General features: G+C 40.5%; 1 non-coding gene across 1 annotated transcript; it reads left to right on the forward strand.

Annotated features, from left to right (window-relative positions):
• The first annotated feature begins 9,666 nt into the window (after nucleotides 1-9,666).
• Nucleotides 9,667-9,773, forward strand: LOC138997480 (U6 spliceosomal RNA). The gene has a single exon (XR_011468944.1). It is a non-coding gene; the product is annotated as a U6 spliceosomal RNA (small nuclear RNA).
• Nucleotides 9,774-27,966: the final 18,193 nt, after the last annotated feature.

The raw sequence follows: 27,966 nt of genomic DNA on the forward strand, positions 1-27,966 counted from the left end.
AAATCTTTGTTTTACTATGGTTGCAAATATCAAAAAATTTCTATATGTGACACGGCACCAGAGTTAAGTTAGGGTTTTTCAAAATGCTGACACGCCAAGCTCAAAAGGTTCGCCATCACTGATAGTGCATGCGTCTACACAAAGTGGGAGAAGGGATAGTTCCTAGAATTCCGTAAGGGTATCCCCCAAAAGTTGGTGTGTGGGGGGGAGCAGGGACTGCGGTGATAGCGAACCTTTTGAGCTCGGCGTGTCAGCATTTTGAAAAACCCTAACTTAACTCTGGTGCCGTGTCACATATAGAAATTTTTTGATATTTGCAACCATAGTAAAACAAAGATTTATATTTTTGATATTTACTTTATATATTTAAATGCCATTTAACAAAGAAAAATCAACCAAAAAAATGAGTTCGTGTGTCACCTCTGACACACGTGTCATAGGTTCACCATCACTGGACTAGAGTGTACAGGCATATTATACTTTCTCCCAGTCCCTAGGACAGGGGTGGGCAACCCCTGGCACGCGTGCCAAACATGGCACGCCAGTAACTTTTGCTGGCATGGGAAACCCTCTCTTATAATCTTCCATTTACAATTGTGAATCTTTGTTCTCAGTGATGAATTTTGTTAAGTCTCGTAATAGAAGTAGCCTGACGGATGAAAGTAGTAGCTCGTGCATATCTCTGAAGGTCACGAAATATAAACCTGATGTAAAATCTCTGTCATCAGTGATGCAGCAGCAAAAGTCCTACTGATAATATCAAACAGAATCATGAAGTTTTCTGTCCGACTATCATTGTACATGTATACATTAAAAATAAATGTATTTTTCATCATCATATACTGTGTTTTTGTCACTCGAATGAATTTTATTATTTCTTCAAGGTTCTTCACATACGTACACCTTAAGAGATATCAAGTAGGCGTAACATGTTCTCAAAAAATTAGGGTTGGCACGCAGAAGAATTTTGAGTCAGAGATTTTGCTGGTTTTGGCACGTGCTCACAAAAAGGTTGCCCACCCCTGTCTTAGGGCATTCTAGTTCAGGGAACACCTTACCTTGCAGATGGGGGTGGGTGGGACGAGAGTGGGGATAGGGTAGAATGCATAACTGTTTGCATATGGTTCTGCTATTTGTGATTTAGTGATGATGGGATTGAATGTGAACCCTCTTCTAACATGGGCCTTCTGTTAGGTATCTTCAAATTTCCCTTACTCCCTACATTCAGATAAAAATGTCACATTTCCAAAGAGGCTTTACCTGATCACAGCTCTCCCTTGGCACTCCATGGCTCCTTAATGTAACTAACTGTATACCCCGTTAGAACAATAGTGTTTATATTTTAAATTTTTTATTTGTTTATTGCCTAGCCACGAGTTTCTGTCACCAGATTGTGATTTTGTGAGTTGGTGCATGACCCTTTGATTCTGTCATTGTGTGTGTATGTGTGTGTTTCTATGAGAGTACCTATATAAAACTCTATGTGCTGAGGTTGGCATGCTGTGTTTTGGTGACCATGTGATCGTGTGTTTGAGATTTGTGATGTTACCTCTGAGAATCTGCTGTAATAGAAACGGACATACTGGTGGAGAGTGGAGCAGGAGTGTGATATGATGGTGTGTGAGAGACCATGAGGATTAGACGAATAGATGTCTGTCTGTGTGTGGAATTCTTCCCTGTGGTATCTGATTAGAAAGCACCCACAGTGTGCCAGATGCTCTTTGAGGTGCTCAGATAGACACAGAGAAAACAAACTTTAAAAATTTGCAAACAGAATATTAATGAATGGAAGTGCAACCTCAAGCGGCATATTAACATATGTGTAATTGGTTAACAAATAGAAATCTCAATCCATAGAAGGGAAATAAGAATACCAGAGACAGGAAATATAGGGTAAACATGTAAGACTTTTTTTTTATTATTTAAACCTCAACAAATGAGGTTTAAATAATAAATACAAAATTAACACCTGAAAATCTATTGTTAGGATATATCACATATGGAAGCAAATTGTATGAAAAAATAGCAGAAAGGCCAGGAGAGGAGATGTAAATTGAAATAAACTATTGTAAGTTCTTATATTCTATGTGAAGTAATATAATATCACTTGAACAAATACTGTGATCAATGAAATACTCAAATTCAAAGCCCTAAAGCAACCACTAAACTAACCAAAAGTTATAGTTAATAATCTAACAAAGGAGATAAAATAAAATCATAAAAATATTCAATTGGGAAGAGATGTGAACAAATAACAAATGAGAAACAAATTACAGGAAGCAAGGTTTATATTACTCAACATATCAAATATAAATGATCTGAACATCCCAATTAAGAGGCACTGAGTGTCAGAATGGATTAAAAATATCAACAAAAACAAACAAACAAAAAACACACACACAGCTTAACACATGTTGCCTAGGAAAATTTCACCTTAAATAGAACTCAGAAACTTTGCAGGCCAGAAGGCAGTGGCAAGAAATATTCAAAGTGATGAATAGCAAGAACCTACAACCTAGATTACTTTATCCAGCAAAGCTATCATTCAGAATTGAAGGTCAGATAAAGAGCTTCACAGATAAGGAAAAGCTAAAGGAGTTCATCCCCACCAAACCAGTATTATATGAAATGCTGAAAGGTATTCTTTAAGAAGAGGAAGAAGAAGAAAAAGGTAAAGATACAAATTATCAACAACAAACATGCATCTATCAACAAGTGAATCTAAGAATCAAGTGAATAAATAATCTGATGTACAGAATGAACTGGTGATTATAATAGAATCAGGGACATAGAAAGGGAATGGACTGACTATTCTTGGGGGGAAAAGGGGTGTGGGAGATGCGGGAAGAGACTGGACAAAAATCGTGCACCTATGGATGAGGACAGTGGGTGGGGAGTGAGGGCGGAGGGTGGGGTGGGAGCTGGAAGGAGGGAAGTTATGGGGGGAAAAAAGAGGAACAAATGTAATAATCTGAACAATAAAGATTTAATAAAAAAAAAGAAAAGAAAAAATAGAAATCAAACGGTTAAAATTACAAGAATAGAAAGATACATGCTAATGCTGTGTAAAGAAAGCTGGAATGGCTTTGGTTTCGAGAATGGATTCCTAGATGTCATTCCAAAGGAGTAAGCAACCACAAAAAAAAAAATAAAATAAACTGGACCTCTTCTGAATTAAGAACTTGTGTGCATCAAATAACATCAAGAAAGTGACCTACATTCACTAAGATAGACCATATGTTAGGGCACAAATCTCTACAAGTTCAAGAAGATTGAAATCATATCAAGCATCTTCTTAGATCACAGTGGAATGAAATTAAAAATCAACTACAGTAAAAACACCCCATAACATTCAAACACATGCAGACTAAATAACATTTATTAAACAGTGAATGGGTTACCAATGAGATAAAAAAAATAATAATAAAGAAACTTCCTGGAAACAAGTTAAAATGAACATACACAACAACCCAAAATCTCTGGGACACAGCAAAAGCAGTCCTAAAAGGGAAGTTCATAGCATTACCAGCTTACCTCAAAAAACAAGACAAATTAACTATAAACTATTTAACCCTACAACTTAAAAAATTAGAAATAGAAAAACAAGAAAAGCCCAGAGTAAGTAGAAGGAAGGAAATAATAAAATTAAAGCAGAAATAAATGATATAGAGACTAAAAAAACAACAACAACAAAAAAAACCCAACACAATACAAAAAAATCAATGAAACGAAGAGCTGGTTCTTTCAAAGAATAAACAAGATTGATGAACCATTAGCCAAATTCATCAAGAAACAAAGAGAGAGGACCCAAATAAAATCAGAAATGAAAGCAGAGAAGTAATCACTGAAAACACTATGAACAACTATATGCCAACAAGCTGGGCAATGTGGATGAATCTCCCAAATCTGAATCAGGAAGAATCAGAAAACTTGAATAGGCCAATAACAACTGATGAATTAGAAGCAATAATAATAATAATAATAATAGTAATAAACAGCAAACAAAAGCCCGGGTCTAGATGGCTACACAGGGGAGTTTTACCAAACATTCAAAGAAGAACTAACACCTATGCTCTTCAAAGTATTCCAAAACATCCAAGGGGAAGGAACACTTCCAAACTCTTTTATTAAGGCAAGCATTATCTTAATTCCAAAATCAGATAAAGACACTACAAAGAAAGAGAATTACAGGCCAATATCCCTGATGGACATACATGCTAAAATCCTAACAAAATATTAGCAAATCACATCCAGCAATATATTTAAAAGATTATACACCACATCCAAGTGGGATTTATTCCAGGGTTGCAAGTCTGTTACAATATTTCCAAATTAATAAATGTGATACATCACATAAACAAACTGAAAGACAAAAATCACATGATCATATCAGTAGACACAGAAAAAGCATTTAACAAAATCCAATACCCATTTTTAGTAATAAAAAAAAACTCAGCAAAGTGGGAATAAAGGGAGCATATCTCAACATGATAAAGGTCATATATGACAAACCTAGAGCAAACATCATACTCAATAGGCAAAAACTAAAATCATTTTCCCTAAGAACAGGAATAAGAAAGGGATTTCCACTTTCACCACTCTTATTCACCATAGCACTGGAAGTCCTAGACACAGCAATCAGACTAGAAGAAATAACAGGCATCCAAATTGAAAAGGAGGAAGTAAAACTCTCATTATTCGAAGATGAAATGATGTTGTACATAGAAAACTCTAAAGACTCCACCAAAAAACTACTAGATTTAATAAATAAATTTGGCAATTAGCAGGATACAAAATACTCAAAAATCTATTGGGTTTTTTTTATACACCAATACTGAATTCTCAGAAAGAGAAACCAAACAAACAATCCCATTTACCATTGCAACAAAAAAATTTAAGATACTTAGGAATACACTTAACCAAGGAGGTAAAAGACTTGTATTTGGAAAAGTACAGGACATTGAAAAAAAGAGATAAAGGTATAAACAAATGGAAGAATAAACCGTGTTCATGGATTGGTAGAATTAACATCATTAAAATGCCCATACTACCCTGGGCAATATACAGAGTCAATGAAATCCTTATTAAAATACCAACAGCGTATTTTACAGATCTAGAAAAAATACTCCAAAAATTTATTTGGAACCAAATAAGACCCAGAATAGCTGCAACAATGTTGAGAAAGAATCACAATACCCAATTTCAAGTTATACTACAAAGCTACCATAATAATAAAAAAAGGCTTGGCACTGGCACAAGAGCAGGCATATAGGTCAATGGAACAGAACAGAGATCCAAGAAATCCACCCAAGCCATTACGCTCAATTAATATTTGACAAAGGAGACAAGAATATACAATGGAGTCAAAACAGTCTCTTCAATAAATGGTGTTGGAAAAATTGGACATATACATGCAAAAAAATGAGACTAAACTATCAACTTACACCACACACAAGAATAAACTCAAAATGGATAAAAGACTTAAACGTAAGTTGTGAAACCATAAAAATCCTAGAAGAAACCATAGGCAGCAAAATTTCAGATATCTCTCATAGAAATATGTTTACAGATACATTTTCAAGGGCAAAGGAAACTAAGGAGAAAATAAACAAATGGGACTACATCAAAATTAAAAGCTTCTGCACAGCAATGAAATGTAAAGGGAGCCCACTGTATGGAGAACATATTTGGCAGTCATCTGATAAAGGGTTAATATTCAAAATATATAAGGAACTCATACAAAAGGAAGACAAACAATCCAATAAAAATATGGGCAAAGGACCTAAATAGACACGTCTCCAAAATGGACATACAGGTGGCCAAGAGAAATATGCAAAAATGCTCAAAGTCATCAGAGAGATGGAAATTAAAATAACAATGAGGTATCACCTCACACCTGTCAGAATGGGTACCAGCAACAAAGCAACAAATGACAAGTGCTGGCAAGGATGTGGAGAAAAGGGAACCCTAGTACACTGCTAGTGGGAATGCAGACGGGTACAACCATTATGAAAAACAGTATGGATTTTACTCAAAGAATGAAATAGGGAACTGCCATTTGATCCAGTAATCCCTAGGAATATATCCAAAGAAACCTGAAACACTAATCAGAAAGAATGTATGCACCCCTATGTTTATAGCAGCACAATTTACAATAGCAAAGATCTGTGAACAGCTCAACTGCCCATCAGATGAATGGGGAAAAAAGCAGCAGCTGGCAGCATTGGACTGCCAGTTTCACCATGGAATACTATGCAGCAGTAAAAAAGAATTTCTTACCCTTTGGGACAGCATGTGGGGGCCTGGAGAGTGTCATGCTAAGTAAAATAAATCAGTCAGAGAAAGATAAGTGTCACATGATCTCATTTGTATGTGGAATCTAATTAACAAAATGAACTGCTGAATGGAGTGGATCCAGAGACATGAAGCATGGAACAGAGTGTAGAATCTCAGAGGGAAGGTGAGGTAGGTTGGGAGGGTGGGAGGTAAGCAACCAAAGAACTTGTATGCATATATGCATAATCCATGGACACAAACAATAGGGTGGTGAAGGTCTGGGGCAGGGAGTGGGGTGAGCTAGTGGAGTCAATGGGGGAAAAAAGGGGAGATATGTGATACTTTCAACAATAAAGATTTTTTTTTACAAGTGGCCTACAGAATAGGTGAAAATATTTTAAATCATACCTATATATATAAAAGCCTAAGCGACCGATTGACCAGTCAACCAGTTGCTATCATGCACACTGACCACAGGGGGCTGACGCTCAATGTATGAGTTTCCCCCTGATGGTTAGTGTGTTCCCACAGAAGGAGCACTGCTCAGCTGACCAACAGGCACCAGATGCCGGCTCATGGCTGGCGAGTGCCACTGCAGTGGCACAAGCCTCTCCCTCCATGGAAGTACTACTGAGCGGCAGAGGCAAGCACAGTGGGGCTGGGATGAGTGGAGTGGTAGGCAGGAGCAGCAGGCAGTGTTGGACTGCTGATTTCAGCCTGATCCCCACAGGCTATGCCAAGGGACCCCACCGGTGCATGAATCTGTGCACCAGGCCTCTAGTATCTAATAAGAGTTTAATAATCAGAACATCTAAAGAGATTCTAAAGCTCAACATCAAAGACAATTAACCCAATTAAAAAGTGATCACAGGACCTGAATATATATTTCTCTAAAGAAGATATGAAGGATTAAAAATGGCAGCAGAGTAAGTGGATGCTTCACAGATATGCTCCCAGGAACAAACTGGAATTACAACTAAAATACAGAAAAACTTCCTGAATAATCAACAGAAAACTTGCAGGAGAGACCCCTGATAACTGAAGACTGAAGGTGGCGACCACATAGAGACTGGTAGGAGGTTCTGAGGCACAAAAGGGCTGGCCTGGCACCCACAGATGGCAACTGAAGTCCCAGAGAGATATCTCAGCTTGGGGGGTTGCTACCAAAAACTCTGGGATTTAATCCCCAAGCTGTGCTCCCCAGCAGAGAACACCTAAACTGAGGAGGGTCCCCACATAACATCTAGCTGTGAAAAGCAAGGGGGTACTGTCTGCTAGGGAGTAGCAGCTGAAAATTCAAGCACCCTCTTAAAGGGCCAACACACAAAATTCCCTGTGGAGCCACCCACCTTGTACTCCACCAGAGGGAGGGTGAAGTGGACTAGAACTGTGAGAGCAGAAGCCAGGACTGGGGTCTCCGGAGATAGAGCTCAGAAGGCAGACACCCCAAGTTTCCTGGGTTGAGTCATTCCCTCACACAGTAGAGGTCATCTTTCCCACATAGACATTTGTCTTGCCTGGGGGGAAGACAGTTGACACACCCTATTAGAAAACACCTTGCCCTGAGGCCACTTAAGAGATTAAAAATAACAATTAGCCTCCAGGCAAAAGAAACTGCCCCACCCTATTGAAGAAACTCTGGCCATACCTGGTGAGCACAGCTGCAGTGGCAGGAGCCTCTCCGGCCTCTGTGGCAGTTGGACATCCCCCCGAACTACGAGAGGGAGCAGGCTGGGCTGAGGGACACTCCCCCAGTGCACGAATTTCATGTACCAGGCTTCTAGTAATCTTATAATCCAATCCCTGTCTTGTTTTCTCCCACCTTCATGTAATCTTTTTTACATTTCATCCTTAATTTCAAATGTATAAGAGAAACTGCTGAGTGGGTGTGTGGAACAGGTAGTGGCAGCAGCGGCCGATGTAGCAGCAGCAGCAGCAGCCCAGTGAGCAAGGTCGCAGGCATGGCCAGAGGTGGGCTAGGAGGCAATGGCTTTGGTGTGCGGGGCCCTCGTGGTGGCAGTGGCGGAAGATGGCAGCTGTGCTCAGTGTCCTGCAACAATACAATGTCCTGGAGAAGGAGATCTTGGTGAAGGGGGACAAAGTCATCTTTTGTGGCAAGTTCTCCTGGCCCAAGAGAGTGAAGACCAACTATGTGGTGTGGGGGACTGGAAAGGAAGGCCAACCCAGGGAGTACTACATGTTGGATTCTATCTTATTTCTACTTAAAATGTGCACCCTTCGTCTAAGTATCAGCCAAAGGAATGGAAAACAGGGACTTGAGCATATACTTGTATTCCAATATTAGCTGCAGCATTATTCAAAATAGACAAAAAGTGGAAATAACACCAGTGTCTATCAATAGGTGAATGGACAAAACAAAATGGGGTATACATCCATTTGAACATTTTTTTCAGCCATAAAAAGGAATACATGCTACACTATGGATGAACCTTGAAAAAATCATGTACAAAAAAGGAAACTAGACCACCTTCTTACATCATAAACGAGAATAAACTAAAAATAGATTAAAAACTTGAACACTGGAGAGACAAAATAGCAGCAGAATAGGCAGACATGTCCCCAGCCTTGTCCCAGAGTAGATACTAAAATATGGTGAAATTAGGAATCTGGGCTGGAGAGTATTATGAGACCTCCAAGCCCAGAGGGTCAGAAGGAAGCCACACAGCACCAAGGCTGCGTCCCTTGAGACAGGCGTAACATTTGACTATGGAAAGGAAGTCCACAGGGCTGCTGGTGGCAGGGGATTCTAGATCTAAGCCCACAACCATGAGAGGCTGAGCCTGGAGTGGGCAGCCTGAACAACTGCCCAAGCCGCGCCGTGCCACGGGAAAGAAGTTCTCAGTGGCCAGCTCTTTTCCTTCTTTGGTCTTTGCTTTTATTCGCTAAACCCAGTTCATAGGACCTTCAAATACAAACACTCACCCGTGGCTGAGATGCAGAGTCTGGGGAGAGGCTGAGGAGAGGAGCAGGTTGCGGAGAGGTGGCCTGGAGTCTGGCACTGACACATACCTGACAAGCTGGACTTAGGCAGCCATTTTTTCCTGAAGAGATAGCCCCTCCCATCAGTCTCCAGGCAACCAATACAGCCACACCCAGATTACACACTGAGTGCTACAAAGGATAAAAAAAAAATCTGGTCCTAACCGGTTTGGCTCAGTGGATAGAGCATTGGCCTATGGACTAAAAGGTCCTGGGTTCAATTCTGATCAAGGGCATGTACCTTGGTTGTGAGCACATCCCCAGTGGGGGTTGTGCAGGAGGCAGCTGATCGATGTTTCTCTCTCACCGATGTTTCTAACTCTTGTATCCCTCTCCCTTCCTCTCTGTAAAAAGTCAATAAAATATATTTTTTAAAAAATTACTGGGACTGTGCTCGCTTCGGCAGCACATATACTAAAATTGGAACGATACAGAGAAGATTAGCATGGCCCCTGCGCAAGGATGACATGCAAATTCATGAAGCGTTCCATATTTAAAAAAAAAAAATTACTGGGACTGAGAAAATGGTGGTGGTATAGATGGACATGTCCCTAGCCTTGTCCTGGAGCAGATAGGGTGAGCAGCTGAAACCAGTAACATCTAGCCCAAATTGGCAGAGGAGATTCAGCTGGGAGACAGTTTGCAGCCGGGAAAGACAGAGGACTCCAAGAGAAAGGGGACTGTTGGAGACTGCTGGATCGGGCTCCCCTACATGGGCAGGCTCCACTGCTGCTGAAATCACGGGCAGCTCAGCCACGGAGACCGCACCATCTTGAGTGGCTGATATCGGAAGCATATACATGCAGAGACCCTACAACCACGGCATCCAGGGATCATCTCAAGCAGCGCGACTATGTGGACTCAGACAAGCCCTGCTCCTCCTCATGGAAAGGTCAGATCTCACCTAAAGGTGTGGTTTGCAATCCAGGTTGGAGAGAGGAACACACGTGGAGGAACTCTGCGCCCCACAAAGTCTGCGGCCGTTGGGGCCAGAGTGATCCATGAATGTGGAAGGGCTCCCATAGGGCTTCTGGCAGAAGGGAACTCTAAAAATAAGCCCATAGCTGGACTGGGTGCAAAAAGGCAGCCTCGGATTTTGCCAGTGTGCCGGCTGCTTAGTGCCAGGGGAGAGAGGTCTCGCAGAAGAGTTTGAGCACAGAGCTGGACAGTAGAGGGTTGCCAGTTCGCGTACCTTCTCAGGCTCTTTTTCTCTTTTCTCTCTTCCTTTTAAATCTTTGTGTTTGATTATTAAACCCAATACATAGGTTCGCACAATCGGGGTCACTCAGAGATTGCAGGGGAAAGTTGTTTTTGTGGAACCTGAGAATCAGAGCGGGGAGTAATGATCAAAGAACCAGTTCTGGGGCAGTCGACTCTCCCAAAACCTAACTACTGGCTAGAGAGGACTTATAGCCTTGGAGGTCAATCCAGAAACACTGCCACCCAGGGGCTGAACCACAAACTGACTCTTCTGTAAACACAAATAAAGGCAGTCTGGGAAACAAATACGGCCTGCTTTAAAAACAGGACTGTGGTTTACAACACAGAGGAACAATGTATCATAGGGAACTTCAACACTCTCCTGAATACCTGACAGGACTAAGGCGTGCCAAACAGAAGAGTAGAGGAATTGAAGGACCTTCACTACTGCACTTTTTTTTTTCACCTTTTACTCAAGAAACTAATTTTTTTTCTTTTTTCATCACCTGATTTTACCTTTTTAATTACTACATTTCTATTTTTAACCAGTATTATCACTACTACCATTTTACCTTTTTTTATAGTGTCATTTTATTTTCTCTTTATTTTATTTTGGGATTAGTGTTCTACATTCTATTTTCATCTCTCCTTTAGCATCATTTTACTCTACCTCAACTTTACCTTTATGCCAAAACTCTCTTCCTCACTTTTCCCCTTTTGTTGTCCTGTTTCTCTTACCCTATTCCTGCTTTAGATTTTCCCTATTCCTTCTTTTTACCCCCTGTCTAAATTTCACCCTACTTATATATCTAATTTCCAATCCCCTGCTCTAAATCCATATACTCTTCTCTTTTTTCACTATCCAAATATTTTTTCTCTGTCGTTTTGTTGTTGTTCACTTGATTGTTGAGTATATTGGTTTTTATGCTTGTTTGTGAGATGGTTTTTCTTTTTCTTTTCTGTTGGTTTTTTCCCCCCGGTTATTTTTTTGCTTCTGTGTTCCCTCGCCTCACTTGATATTAGTGGTTGTTTGTAGTTTGCACTCATCTCTAGGGATCTGTTGCTGGAATTAGTTGGGATTAGTGGCTCTTCAATTACAGTTTTCTCCCCATATAAATAGTTTCTTCCCCTCTTCTATTTCATTCTCTCTCTTACTTTTTTTTTCCTTTTCCCAACTTCATTTTTGCACTCCTTTTCTTTTCCTTTTGTCTCCTTTTTCCTTATACCCTAATTCTCTTTGCTCTGGTGGTCACCTTTATATGGGGTTATTAGTATCATGAATATATTTGTGTTCAGTGCCTTGTGTGTTGTGCCTTGTTGTGTTGTAATTTGTGCCTTTAAATCAACACAGCAGAGAGAGAACTACATAACCAAACACCTAGAGAAGAGAGACCATGGGGAGACAAAGAAACAGCCTGCATATGAAAGAAAAACAGACATCACCAGAAAAGGAAGGAAATGAATTGTAGGCAATGGAGGCAAGCAACCTGTCAGAGAAAGAATTCAGAGAAATGGTCATAAGGTGAATGAAAAGAATGGAAGACAAATTCAACAATATGTGTAAGCACCAAGAGGAAATGAAGAAGAAGGAAGAAGAAATGAAAAATGACATCACTGCTATAAAGAACTCAATAGAAAGCATCAATAGTAAGTAGACTAGAAGAAGGAGAGGACCTCATCAGTGAGATAGAAGACAGGGTAGGAAAAAATACCCAAGCAGAGCAGCTTCTAGAAAAAAACAATTAAAAAGCAGGAGGAGAGCCTAAGAGAACTTTGGGACAACACAAAATGAAACAACATCCGCATAATAGGGGTGCCAGAAGGAGAGGAAACTGAGCAAGGAATATAAAACCTGTTTGAAAAAATAATGACAGAAAACTTCCCTGATATAGGGAAGAAAAAACTCATACAAATTCAAGAAGCTCAAAGAGTCTCTAACTAAATTAACCCCAAAAGACCAATGCCAAGGCACATTATACTTAAATTGGCAAACACCAACGACAAAGTAAGAATCTTAAAACCAGCCAGAGAGAGACAGAAAGTTACCTTCAAAGGATCTCCCATCAGACTAGTGACTGATTTCTCAACAGAAACACACTAGGCCAGGAGGTAATGGAATGAAATATATAAAGTCAAGCAAAGGAAGGGTCTGAATCCAAGAATACTGTACCCAGCAAGGCTATCAATCAAAATTGAGGGTGAAATGAGGAGCTTCACAGACAAAAAGGACTATGGGAGTTTATTACCACCAAAACAGCAGTGCAAGAAATGCTAAAGGGTCTGCTGTAAAAAGAAAAAATAGGAAACGAAGAAGGAACACAGGGGTAAAGAATAAACATGGCGACAAACAAGTATCTATTAATAATAACTTTAAATGTAAATGGGTTAAATGCACCAATCAAAAGACATAGGGTAACTGAGTGGATAAGAAAACATGACCCATATATCTGCTGTCTACAGGAAACCCACTTTAGAAAAAAAGACGCACACAGACTGATGGTGTAAGGATGGAAAAAGGTTTTTCAGGCAAATGGAAATGAAAAAAAAGCTGGTGTAGCAATAGTTATATCTGAAAAATTAGATCTCAATATGAAGGACATAAAGAGAGATAAGGAAGACCACTTCATAATCAAAAAGGAGCAATCCAACAAGAAGAAATAACTCTGGTAAACATATACGCACCTAATATAGAGCACCCAAATACATAAGAAAACTTCTGGAGGATATCAAAGGAGAGATTGACAGCAATACAATCATAGTAGGGGACTTTAATACCCCACTATCATCATTGGACAAATCCTCTAAACAAAAATTCAGCAAAGAAACATCAATCCTAAATGTCTCACTAGGTCAGATGGAATTAATTGACATCTTCAGAACATTTCATCCCAAAGCCACAGAATATACATTCTTCTCAAGTGCACATGGGTCATTTCAAAGATAGACCATATATTGGGTTACAGGCAAAGTCTCTTCAAAATCAAGAAGATAGAAATCACATCAAGCATCTTCTCAGATGACAATGGCATAAAACTGGAAATCAACTACAATAAAAACAATCCAAAAAAATCAAACACATGGAGACTAAATAGCATGCTATTAAACAATGACTGGGTTACCAGAGAGATAAAAGAAGAAATAAGAAACATCATGGCAATAAACGACAATGAAAACACAACAATCCAAAACCTATGGGGCACAGTGAAAGCAGTCTTGAGAGGGAAATTCCTAGCTGTACAAGCCTACTGCAAAAAACAATTAACAATGATAATAATTTACCTAACCCTACAATTCAAAGACTTAGAAAGAGAGCAACAAGAAAAGCCCAGTGTCAGCAGAAGGAAGGAAATAATAAAGATCAGAGCAGAGATAAATGACATAGAGACCAAAAAACAATACAAAAGATCAACAAAACCAAGAGCTGGTTCTTTGAAAGGATACACAGCAGTGATGAACCTCTAGCCAGGCTCACCAAGAAACATAAAGAGAGGACCCATCTAAACATAATCAGAAATGAAAAAGGAGAAATAACAATAGACCCCACAGAAATACAAACGATTGTTAAAAAATACTATGAACAACTTTACTCCAACAAACTAGACACCCTGGAGGAAATGGACATATTCCTAGAAAAATACAACCTTCCAAAACTTAATCAGGAAGAATCTAAAAATCTCAGTAAGCCAATATCTATGGGAGAAATTGAAGCAGTCATCAAAAAGCTTCCAGCAAACAAAAGCCCAGGGAAAATGGCTTCACAGGGGAGTTTTACCAAACATTCAAGGAAGAAATAAAACCTATCCTCCTCAGACTACTACAAAAAATTCAAGAGGAAGGAACACTTCCAAGCTCATTCTATGAAGTCAGCATCACCCTAATACCAAAATCAGGGAAAGACAACACAATGAAAGAGAATTACAGCCCAATATTGCTCATGAACATAGATGCCAAAATCCTAGTAAATCAGATCCAGTAGTACATCAGAAAGATCATACTCCATGACCAAGTAAGATTTATCCCAGGGATGCAAGGATGGTACAATATCCGAAAATCAATAAATGTAATACATCACATAAACTGAAGTATGGTACCAACTATCAGGTAGAAACTGTAGTTTAACTCTAACCCTGCTGTTTGGCTTAACAATAGAAAAGTTACTTTGATTTTCTGAATTGTATAAATCATCCCATTCGACTGAATGACTATCCCATTGATTGTGATCTTACTGGTTATCGAAACACATTCTTCTGTACCTGGGAAACAGGACAGCACAATTACCCTAAATTGTTTTAGTGGCCACAGGTGGTGCATTCCAGCTGACTTAGTGGTCCTGAGACCAGAACAGCACAATTACTCTAAATTGTCCTGACAACTCAGTGGTCAGGAGACCCGAGGGCTCTAGATAATGTATTTCTGTCAATTCAGTGGCCCCGGGACCTGAAACTGTAATTAACATGCTTAATTCTGCTTCTGTAATCTGCTTTTTTGCGAGCCAGGTGCCTCATTCCAAACCCTGAGATGTAATCAATACCTGTGTGATTTTTTTTGCTTATATAATCCTGGAACTGTGACCAAATGGCTACTATGAGATTTGGGAATGACCCCTCATAGTCCCAGATTGCAATAAACGTGACTCTTTAATTCGACTTCTTGAGGCGTCCTTCTGTGATTCGCGGGGTACATTACAACAAAACAAATTGAGAGATAAAAATCACACAGTCGGACCACGCCATCTTGGGAAACAGAGCTGCTTGAGACTAGGATCCTGGCCTCAGCACCACCCAGTCTGATCTCAGACGCATACCAGGACCCTGCAGCCACTGGGGACAGCGACCTGTGACCACAGCTACAGACCTGCGGACACCAAAATTTCAGAAATCCCCGCAGCAGATCCGTGAGTAACAGAGCCCATCCCCCTCCCTGCAGGCTCGAGGGCAGCGCCATAGTAACTGATAGACCCACCCCTTGCCGGGCCTCAGTGCTGCTACAGGAACTTTAACCTGGAAGTGCGCGAGCACCTTGGAACTGATCCTGCGCGCACTGCGGGCTTCAGGAGGCCTAGGCTGGGAGCAATCGCGAGAACACTGGGAATTTGCCCCCCATAGCATAGGCCCAGGGACCCCGATTCTCTGGGCAGGAGGCAGCACCAAGCACCAGTGACTTGACTGTGTTTCTTATCACCTGCGCCTGAGATCCCTGACTCCCAGTGCATTCATACTAAGAGCCAATGACTCCAATTCTTGGTGCAAAGGCACAGAGGGAACCTGATTCTCAATGTGAGGTCACACGAAGCAACAGAGTCTCTGATACTGGATTCTTGGTGAACTCTGACTCCTGGCGCACGCTAGGGGGCACTGATTTTCAACACGCTCAAGGGGGGGTCTCTGTTTCAGCACAGTGCAGGCAGGGTCCCTGATTCTAAGGGAGCACACGAGGCCACATTGAGCGCTGGCAACACTGTCTCTGAGCGAGCCTGGTTCCCACCAACCCACAACAACAACACATCTTAGTGTCAGAGCTCTTCAGTGACACTAGGGTGGTGTGATGCTCCCACTGCACACGGCCCAGGCCCATGCAACTCGACGTTTGAACCATAGGGAGATAATCAGAATGAAGAGATGACACAACACCCAGAGGAAAGACAATGAGGAATCGCCAAGAAAGGAAATTAATGAAGCTGAAACATGCAACATGAAAGAAAAAGAATTCAGAATAATGGTTGTACAATTCATTCACAGGATGGATGAGAAAATCAACAACCTATGCAAGAATCAGGAAGAAGTGAAAAGTGATATAGCTACAATCAAAAACACCATGGAAAGTTTCAACAGCAGACTAGAAGAAGCAGAGGACCGAATTAGTGAGTTAGAAGATAAGGCAGAGAAACAAGTTCAATCTGAACAGCAACTGGAGAAAAAAATTAAAAAGCAGGAGGAGAGCCTAAGGGAGCTTTGGGACAACATGAAATGTAGTAACATATGCATAATAGGGCTGCAAGAAGGACAAGAAGAGCAGCAAGGATCAGAAAATCTATTTGAAGAAATAATGACAGAAAACTTCCCAGATATGGGGAAGAAAAAACTTACACAAGTACAGAGAGTCCCAAGCAAGATGAACCCCAAAAGACCCACACCAAGACATGTCATAATAATGATGGCAAATGTACAAGACAAAGAGAGAATCTTAAAGGCTGCAAGAGAGAAACAGAGAGTTACCTACAAAGGATCCCCCATCAGACTATCAAATTATTCCTCAACAGAAACACATCAAGCTAGAAGGGAATGGAAGGAGGTATACAAAGTGTTGCAAAGCAAAGGACTGAATGCAAGAATACTATATCCAGCAAGACTATCAATCAAAATTGAAGGGAAAATCAGGAGATTTGCAGACAAAAAAAGGTTAAGGGAGTTTACCACTACCAAGCCAGAAATGCAAGAAATGCTAAAAGGAATTCTATAAAAAGAAGAAATATAAAGGTAAGAAAGAACACAGGCATGAAAATAGAAATGAATCCAAGCATGTACCTGTCAATAATAACTTTAAATGTAAATGGACTAAATGCTCCACTCAAAAGACATCGAGTGGCTGAATGGATAAAAAGACATGACCCATATATATGCTGTCTACAAGAGACCCACCTCAGAAAAAGGGACTAACACAGAATGAGAGTGAAGGGATGGAAAAATATCTTTCAGGCAAATGGAAATGAAAAAAAAGCTGGGGTAGCAATACTTATATCAGACAAAATAGACATCAAAGTGAAGGCCATAACAAGAGATAAGGAAGGCCACTTCATAATATTAAAGGGATCAAGACAACAAGAGGATATAACCCTTATAAACATATATGCACCGAATGCAAGAGCACCCAGATACATAAAAAACCTCCTAGAAAATAACAAGGGAGAGATCAAGAAAAACATAATCATAGTAGTGGACTTAAACACACCACTGACATCGCTGGATAAATCCTCTAGACAAAAAATCAGCAAAGAAACAGCAATCCTAAATGACTCACTAGATCAGATGGACTTAATTGACATCTTCAGAACATTTCACCCCAAAGCCAGGGAATATACGTTCTTCTCAAGTGCACATGGACATCTTCAAAAATAGACCACATATTGGGTCACAAGCAAAGTCTCCCCAAATACAAGAAGATTGAAATCATACCAAGCATCTTCTCAGATCACAAGGGCATAATATTAGAAATAAACCACAATAAAAACAATCCAAAAAACTCAAACACTTGGAAGCTGAATAGCATGTTACTAAATAATAATTGGGTTACCAGTGAGATCAAAGTAAAAATTAAAAACACCCTGGAAACTAATGACAATAACAGTACAACAACCCAAAATCTATGGGACACAATGAAAGCAGTCCGGAGAGGGAAGTTTATAGCACTACAGGCCTACCTCAAAAAACAAGAAAAAATGATAGTAAATCATTTAACTCTACAACTCAAAGAATTAGAAAGAGAACAACAAAAAAAGCCCAGAGTGAGCAGAAGAAAGGAGATAATAAAGATCAGAGCAGAAATAAATGACATAGAGACCAAAAAAACAATACAAAAGATCAATGAAAGCAAGAGCTGGTTCTCTAAAAGGATAAACAAGATTGATGAGCCTCTATCCAGGCTCACCAAGAAGCAAAGAGAGAGGACTCAAATAAACAAAATCAGAAATGAAAGAGGCGAAATAACAACAGACCTCTCAGAAATTCAAAAAATTGTTTAAAAATACTATGAACAACTCTACTCTAACAAACTAGAAAACCTGGAGGAAATGGACATATTCCTAGAAAAATACAATCTTCCAAAACTCAATCCAGAGGATTCTAAAAATCTCAACAGGCCAATAACGATGGAAGAAATTGAAGAATTCATCAAAAAGCTCCCAGCAAACCAAAGCCCGGGGCCAGACGGCTTCACAGGGGAGTTTTACCAAACATTCAAGGAAGACCTAAAACATATACTCCTCAGACTATTCCAAAAAATTCAAGAAGAAGGAATACTTCCCAGCTCATTATATGAAGCCAGCATCACCCTAATACCAAAACCACATAGAGACAACACAATGAAAGAGAATTATAGGCCAATATCCCTCATGAACATAGATGCCAAAATATTCAACAAAATTCTAACAAATCGGATCAAGCAATACATCAGAAAGATCATACACCATGACCAAGTAGGATTCATCCCAGGGATGCAAGGATGGTACAATATCCGCAAATCAATAAACGTGATACATCACATAAACAAATTGAGAGATAAAAACCTCATAGTCATATCAATTGATGCAGAGAAAGCTTTCGACAAAATTCAACACCCATTTTTGATAAAAACTCTCAGCAAGGTAGGATTAGAAGGATCATACCTCAACATAATAAAAGCTATATATGACAAACCCACAGCCAACATCGTAATCAATAGGCAAAAACTAAAACTATTTCCCCTGAGAACAGGAACAATACAGGGATGCCCCCTCTCACCACTCCTGTTCAACATAGTACTGGAAGAACTAGCCATTGCAATCAGACAAGAAGAAGAAATAAAAGGCATCCAAATTGGAAAAGAATTAGTAAAGCTGTTCTTATTTGCAGATGACATGATACTGTACATAGAAAACCCTAAAGACTCCATCAAAAAATTATTAGAGTTAATAAATGAATTCGGCAATGTAGCGGGATACAAAATTAATGCCAAGAAATCTAAGGCATTTCTTTACACCAATAGTGAACTTACAGAAAGGGAGACTAAAAAGGCAATCCCATTTACAATCTCACCAAAAAAATTAAGATACCTAGGAATAAACTTAACTAAGGAGGTAAAAGACTTATATGCGAAAAACTACAGGACACTGAAAAAAGAGATAGAGGAAGACTTAAACAGATGGAAAAACATACCATGTTCCTGGATTGGTAGAATCAACATCATCAAAATGTCCATACTACCCAAAGTAATCTATAGATTCAATGCAATCCCCATTAAACTACCAGCAGCATATTTCACAGATCTAGAACGAATGTTCCAAAAATTCATCAGGAATAAAAAAAGACCTCGAATAGCTGCAGCAATCCTGAGAAAGAAGAACAAAGTAGGTGGGATCTCAATACCAGATATCAAACTGTATTACAAAGCCACTGTTCTTAAAACAGCTTGGTACTGGCACAAGAACAGACATATAGATCAATGGAATAGAATAGAGACCCCAGAAATCGACCCAAACCACTATGCCCAATTAATATTCGACAAAGGAGGCAAGAGCATACAATGGAGTCAAGACAGTCTCTTCAATAAATGGTGTTGGGAAAATTGGACAGATACATGCAAAAAGATGAAACTAGACCACCAACTCACACCATACACAAACATAAACTCAAAATGGATAAAAGACTTAAACGTAAGATGGGAAACCATAAAAATACTAGAGGAATTCATAGGCAGTGAAATAGCAAACATATGTAGAAGGAATTTCTTCTCTGATAATGCTCCTAGGGCAATGAAACTAAAGAGAAAATAAACAAATGGGACTACATTAAAATAAAAAAGCTTTTGCACAGCAAAGGAAACCATCAACAAAACAACAAGAAGACCCACTGCATGGGAGAACATATTTGCCAATGATATCACTGATAAGGGTTTAATCTCCAACATTTACAGGGAACTCATGAAACTTAATAATAGGAAGATAAACAATCCAATCAAAAAATGGGCAAAGTACCTAGATAGACACTGTTCGAAAGAGGACATACAGAGGGCCGAAAGACATATGAAAACATGCTCAAAGTCACTAATTATATGAGAAATGCAAATCAAAACGACAATGCGGTATCACGTCACACCTGTCAGAATGGCTGTCATCAACAAATCAACAAACAACAAGTGTTGGAGAGGATGTGGAGAAAAAGGAACCCTTCTGCACTGCTGGTGGGAATGCAGATTGGTGCCGCCACTGTGGAGAACAGTATGGAGCTTCCTCCAAAAACTAAAAATGGAACTCCCATTTGACCCAGTGATACCACTTCTAGGAATATATCCCAAGAAGCCAGAAACACCAATCAGAAAGGATATATGCAGCCCTATGTTCATAGCAGCACAATTCACCATAGCTATGATCTGGAAACAGCCTAAGTGCCCATCAGCAGATGAGTTGATTAAAAAACTGTGGTACATCTACACAATGGAATACTATGCTGTGGTAAAAAAGAAGGAACTCTTGCCTTTTGCAACAGCTTGGATGGAACTGGAGAGCATTATGCGAAGTGAAATAAGCCAGTCAGAGAAAGATAAATACCACATGATCTCAGTCATTTGTGGACTATAGAGAACAACATAGACTCATGAACAGGGACAAATCCAAAGGCAGGGAAACAGCAATCAGACTATTAATCCCCAGAGGGAAAGTAGGGGAGGGTGGGGGTAAGGGGCAGAGATCAACCAAAGGACTTGTATGCATGCATATAAGCCAAACCAATGGACATGGACAACAGGGGGATAAGAGCATGAGTGGCAGGGGGGGCGGGGGGGGATAGGGTTAATGGGGAGGAATGAGGACACATTTGTAATTTTTAAATAATAAAGAATTTAAAGATTTTAAAAAAACCACACAGTCATATCAATTGATGCAGAAAAAGCATTTGATGAAATCCAACACCCATTTTTGATAAAAACTCTCAGCAAAGTGAGAATAGAAGGATCATACCTCAACATAATAAAAGCCATATATGATAAACCCACAGCCAACATCATACTCAATGGGCAAAAACTAAAACCATTTCTCCTAAGAACAGGAACAAGACAGGGTGTCCCACTCTTACCACTCTTGTTCGATATAGTACTGGAAGTATTAGCCATTGCGATTAGACAAGAAGAAGAAATAAAAGGCATCCAAATTGGAAATGAAGAAGTAAAACTGTCCTTATTCACAGATGACATGATATTGTATATAAAAAACCCTAAAGACTCTATCAAAAAACTATTAGACTTAATAAATGAACTCGGCAATGTAGCAGAATACAAAATCAACGCCAAGAAATCTATGGCATTTCTATACACCAATAGTGAACTTACAGAAAGAGAGACTGAAAAAACAATCCCATTTACCATCGCACCAAAAAAATTAAGATACTTAGGAATAACCCTAACTAAAGAGGTAAAAGACCTCTACTCAGAAAACTACAGGACATTGAAAAAAGAGATAGAGGAAGACATAAACAGATGGAAGAACATACCATGTTCATGGATTGGTAGAATCAACATCATTAAAATGTCCGTACTACCCAAAGCAATCTATAAATTCAACACACTTCCCATTAAAATACCAACAGCATATTTCACAGACCTAGAACAAACTCTCCATAAATTCATCTGGAATAAAAAAAGGCCCCGAATAGCTGCAGCGATCCTGAGAAAGAAGAACAAAGTAGGTGGGATCTCAATACCAGATATCAAGCTGTATTACAAAGCTACTGTTCTCAAAACTGCCTGGTACTGGCACAAAAACAGATATATAGATCAATGGAATAGGATAGAGAATCCAGAAATTGACCTGAACCAATATGCTCAATTAATATATGACAAAGGAATCAAAAACATACAATGGAGTCAAGACAGTCTCTTCAACAAATGGTGTTAGGAAAATTGGACAGATACATGCAAAAAAATGAAACTAGTCCACCAACTTACACCATACACAAAAATAGACTGAAAATGGATAAAGGACTTAAATGTAAGACTGGAAACCATAAAAATAGTAGAAGAATCCAAAGGCAACAAAATCTCAGACATATGCCAAAGCAATTTCTTCACCGATACAGCTCCTAGGGCATTGGAAACTAAAGAGAAAATAAACAAACGGAACTGCATCAAAACAAAAAGGTTCTGCACAGCAAAAGTTACCATCAATAAAACAACAAGAAAGCCCACTGCATGGGAGAACATATTTGCCAATGTTATCACCAATAAAGATTTAATCTCCAACATTTACAGGGAACTCATACAACTTAACAAAAGGAAGATAAACATCCCAATCAAAAAATGGTCAATGGACCTAAATAGATACTTTTCAAAAGAAGACATAAGGAAGGCCAAGAGACATACGAAAACATGCTCAAAGTCACTAATCATTTGAGGGATGCAAATCAAAATGACAATGAGGTACCATCTCACACCTATCAGAATGGCTATCATCAACAAATCAACAAATCACAAGTGCTGGCGAGGATGTGGAGAAAAAGGAACCCTTGTGCACTGCTCATGGGAATCCAGAGTGGTGCATTCCTCACAAAACTAAAAATGGAACTCCCATTTGACCCAGTGATACCACTTCTAGGAATATATCCCAAGAAACTAGAAACACCTATCAGAAAGGATATATGCACCCCTATGTTCATAGCAGCACAATTTACAATAGCTAAGATTTGGAAACAGCCTAAGTGCCCATCAGAAGATAGTGGATTAAAAAACTGTCTTACATCTACTAGACTTAGGAACATATGGAGGCACCTGGTTAGGGGGGGCCAGAGGACCAGAGGCCACATGTTGAACTCACTATATATTGGTCCCCCAGCAACATGCAAGGTTGTTGGCACTGGTGTATACCTGTGCAGACTGCTGTTTACTTTATGGTAACCCAGACAGATATATGGGCCTAGTGGCCCATATAGACGGGTACAGAGGCAGAACTGTCCATGTGCCGCAGGCAACTTTGACACTGGGTATTGGCCACCTTCCCCTGAAGACCTATATCGTGTATATCTCTCCCATACCAGAATACATCTTGGGAATGGATGTGCTAAAAGAGTTAATGATTGCCACAACCCAAGGTGAATTCCGCTTGCGGGCACATGTGGTAAAGCCAATCACAAGAGGGCATCTACATCATGTGGCTATTAAACTGCTTAACCCCCACTGGGTGGTGCGGGTACAGCAGGACTTCCTCCCAGGAGGTCATGAGGAAACTGGACAGACAATATTGCAGCTGGAGAAGGTGAAGATCATCCAGCCCATGCACAGCCCCTTCAGTTCTCCAGTATGGCCAGTGAAGAAGCCTGAGGGCACCTAGCGGATGACCATGGGTTATAGGGAACTGAATAAAGTGACTCCCTCCTTACAGTCTGGAGTGCCAGCTATAATGGATTTCATGGACCGCCTTACATTGACATTGGGGTGGTACCACTATGTGGTGGATTTGGCTAATGCTTGCTTTTCCATAGCTATAGAGTCGGAGATTCAAGAATAGTTTGCTTTCATGTGGGAAGGTCAAGAGTGGACTCTTGTCATTCTCTCTCAAGGATATTTGCACAGCCCTACCATCTGTCATGGTCTGGTGCCCCAAGATTTAGCCACCTAGGGCAAGCCTCCCACAGCAATAATGTTCCATTATATTGATGACATCATGCTAACCTCTAGTTGTCTCTTGCAGATTTGAACGCAGCTGCTAGTTGTCCACAGCAGGCTTTGGAGTCATGGGGATAGGCAGTGAGCGACTGCAAGGTACAGGGACCTGGCTTATTTGTCAAATTCTTGGGAGTTGTCTGGTCAAGTAAGACCAAGGTGATACCCGAAACAGTCATTGACAAAGTGCAGGCTTATCCCCGACCTACAACGGTGAAACAGTTACAGACCTATGTTGGTCTTTTGGGGTATTGGTGAGTGTTCGTTCCCCACCTGACCCAGTTGTTGCAGCCATTGTACCAGTCCTCCTGGAAGGGGGAGACATGGGACTGGATTCCAGAGATTGAAGAGGCCTTTCTAGCTGCCAAAAAAAGTAGTCACCCAAGCCCAAAACTTGCAGGTTGTAGACCTGACACTACCATTCCAGTTGGACATAACTGTTATTCCATCGGGGTTTGGTTGGGGTCTGTGACAACAGTATGGGTGGAGAAGAGTACCCATTGGGTTCTGGTCCCAGTTTGGAAGGGGGCCAAAAGTTGGTACTCCCTTGTTGAGAAGTAATTGGCAGCCACTTGCAGGCCTGTGAGGCAATCACAGCACAAAGTAAAGTACTTGTAAAGATTGCCTATCTTATAACTATTTGGCTTAGATCCTGGGTGACCACGCCCAAGTTAGGAGTGGCACAGACCCTAACTTTAGCAAAGTGGGGGGCCTATTTGGAACAGAGGGCAGCAGTGAGCACCAGCACTCTGTCACAGGATTTGCAAACCCTGTTGGGTCCTATGACTTATGAGACCCTGTCAAGAGAGGAAAGTGCTATGGAGGAAGTACTCCCTAGTTCATTCTGGGAGGTTATGCCACCCCTTCCAGAGACCATGTTGTACATGGACTGGTCAAGTAGGGGTGAGAGGGAATATAAGACAATTTCGGGGGAGGACTAGCAATCTGAATCTGTGACAATAACCAGTATTCTGATACACATTTTTGTTAGCCTATAATTAAGTCACTGCCCCTTCCTTAAGTATTAATCTGTTTTCCTAAATACTCCCAGTTTACAAGGGCCATAAACCTAGAATTTAATAGCTTAGCCAGAGGGAAGGTCACTGGAGCCACCCAGGCCAGGCCTTTAGATGTAATCTCACTTCCCCATTCTAACTGACTTCGACAGGGCTGTGAAAGCCTGCCACAAAAGCCCAGAAGTTAGGAAACAAAGAATTTAGGAATATATAAGGAGTAATCTCATTGTATTAGGTGTTCAGGCTTTGGATCTTCGAAACCCTTGAGCCAGCAGTGCTGCTTTGAATAAAGGGTTTTTGCTGAATCTTCTGAGTACCCATTGTGTGTTCTGGTTGCCTGGTAAATTCTGCAACATAATTTGGTTCCCTGACCTAGAACATGCAGCCGAGTTGACCCTTTGAGCCACCACTGCACGAGACCAGGTGGGTGGGCCCACTCGACTGAGCCCCCACGATGAAATGAAAGGTTCCACCAGTGATTGACTGGATCCCAGTCTTTTCCAGGCTCGGACGAATCAGGCCACCCTCCCTGGGCTCCAGTGGACTCCAAGGAAGATAGGGAAGCCCTTTCTGGAACCAGATGTATGATTGGTAAGTTTCCCCGGGGACACAGTCTGAGATCAGGCCTGCTTATAGGGGCAGAAGAGGCCGTTGATCACTGACTAGGCAAAATATTTGCCTCAATTCAGGGACTTTCCATGGGAGGAAGTCAAAACTCAGACTGACTGGTGTGAATTTGAGTGTGAGAGTCTGTGTGAAGCAAAAGTTACCTTGTGGTTGCTCTGTGTCTCTGTTAACTGGGGGGGATTACACGGTTTAACTGCAAACATGGGAAGTAGTTCCTCTAAACCCACTGTCTTAGAATGTATGTTAAAGAATTTTAAGAAGGGCCCAGACTGCTACCTGCAATGCAGATATCTCTCCTCAAAATCAGGGGACCCCAGCTTATGGTCGAGGATGGGAAACAGAAACTCCAGGCCTGGGAAATACATTCTCCCAAAATAGTCCATTGGGAGAATGCTGAGATTCTAGGGAGGGGCAGTTCCAGAACCAGGGACAAAAGACATTGTTCTGTGGTGTAAACTTTTAGTGTGTTGCATGCACCTGTATAAGAGTGTTTGCTGATGTTTTGTGTCTCTTCATTGTTTGTTTAATTTGTTTAAAGATGGGGCAAGTCCCACTTGGGGAAATCCAGTTACGTGTGGTGAGGCTGAACATGTGACAGAGACTGCAGGAAACTCCCAGCAGCTGCCAAGAATTTTTTTTTATCTTGGGGACTCTTCCTGCTCTCCCTCTCAGAATATTGGCCACCAGAAATTCTTAGCTAGTGAGATTTCTGTCTGTATGTCTATAATGTAATTTTGGCTTTCTATCTTTTAGGGACTTTAGTTTGTTCTTCCCTGGTTTATGAATATAGGGACAAGAATTACATAAGGAACCCACGTGGCTTAGCTGACCAGCTAGACCCATTTTGGGATCCACAAGCGTATACATTGACCCGAATTAATGTCTATCTTGGGAATACTATTCTCAGGAAAAGAAGGGGGAATGATTTGAAGCTATGCATGTCTGGGTTGAACAACAAGGTTAATGCTTCCATGATAATGGGCATTTCTTGAATGAAGATGGACCGAATTCTAAGGGTGACTCCCAGGTCCCAGGGGCATACGACTCCCAGCCAGATTAGTATGTCCTTTCTTTGAACAGAAAGGGCAGTCATGGTTAACAGCATAATTAACGTTTCCCATAACTATAACTAGTCCCCAGTGTTCTGTTTTTCCCCTTAACACTGGGAGGAATAGATCTGTAGAAGTACCCTCTAGCTGTGAAGCAGGGGCACTCTGTTTTTATAAAGGAAAAGAAAATAAAATGGTACGTTCACATTGAGTTATGCCTGTTACAAAATTGGTCAAGAAGTTGCTTTAGGTAATAATTGGCTTTAAAAATCTCAAAGTTGTTAAGCTATAATAAATAGATGTAACTAAAATAAAGGATTTATAATAAAGCTTTTCAGTAATAATTATAATATGATGATAATAATAAAAGTCCAGTCACTCAAGAGGAGATTAACTATGCTCTCTGTTGGAGGAAGGGGCCAGTCATCCTTTTCACTGTAAAAGTAGAGAAGCCTAAAAGAGAACAAGGGCAGACAGAAATGGATCCTTTGTCCTGCCTTCCCCTCCCTATGTGACAGGGGACAATCTAAGGGAACAGCCAAGATGGCGATTTACAATCCCAGCCTCCCCCTCAGGAGGAGAGCTGTCCTGGTAAAGCTCCAACTGGCCCTGAGCACTCTGTGCCATCGGGAATCAGCTTTTCTAGGTTGTGAAAGGAGTTGGAGCCAAAAAAGTTAAAACCTCTGCTGGAAGACCCATGTGGCTTAGCTGACCAGCTAGACCCATTTTTGTGCCCACAAGTGTATATGTAGACCCGAGTTAATGTCTATCTTGGAAATGCTGTTCTCAGGAAAAGAAGGGGGAATGATTTGAAGGTTGGCTATGGCTATCTGGGAAAGAGAGCATCTGGCTGTTCCTGGTGTGCTTCCAGCAGATGTAAGATTTCTAAACTCGAGAGCCCAGTGGGACCTTAACAATAAAACCCATAGGGAACACATGAGAGATCTCTCAGGGAACTAATAATTAAAGGGATTAGGGAAGCAGTTCCCTGGTCTCAGAACCTAAATAAAGCCTTCAATGTTAAGCAAGGCAAAGAAGAAGGGCCTTCCAAATTTTACCAAATCTAAAAGATCAAATGAGAAAGTACTCTGGGCCAGACCCTGAGGACCTACTGGGCCAAGAAATATTAAAAATTTCATTTTGTCACCAATAGTTGGCCTAACATCTCAAGAAAACTGCAAAGTTAGAGAACTGGAAGGATAGACGTGCAGACAAGCTGTTTAAAAAGGTTCAGAAGGTCTATGTACATAAAGATAAGAAAGGCAGAAACAGAAAACTAACATAATGTTAACAACTGTAGAACAAGTGGCCCAGGGAAGGGCTGGTCCAGAGGGCCAGAAACAGAAGCCACAGCAGTATTGCCTAAACTTTAGCATGTTATCCCTAAGGAAAAATGT

Source organism: Myotis yumanensis, unplaced genomic scaffold, assembly GCF_028538775.1.
Source record: "Myotis yumanensis isolate MYYU_CA2020_CCGP unplaced genomic scaffold, mMyoYum1.0.hap1 SCAF_18, whole genome shotgun sequence".
Lineage (NCBI taxonomy): Eukaryota > Metazoa > Chordata > Mammalia > Chiroptera > Vespertilionidae > Myotis > Myotis yumanensis.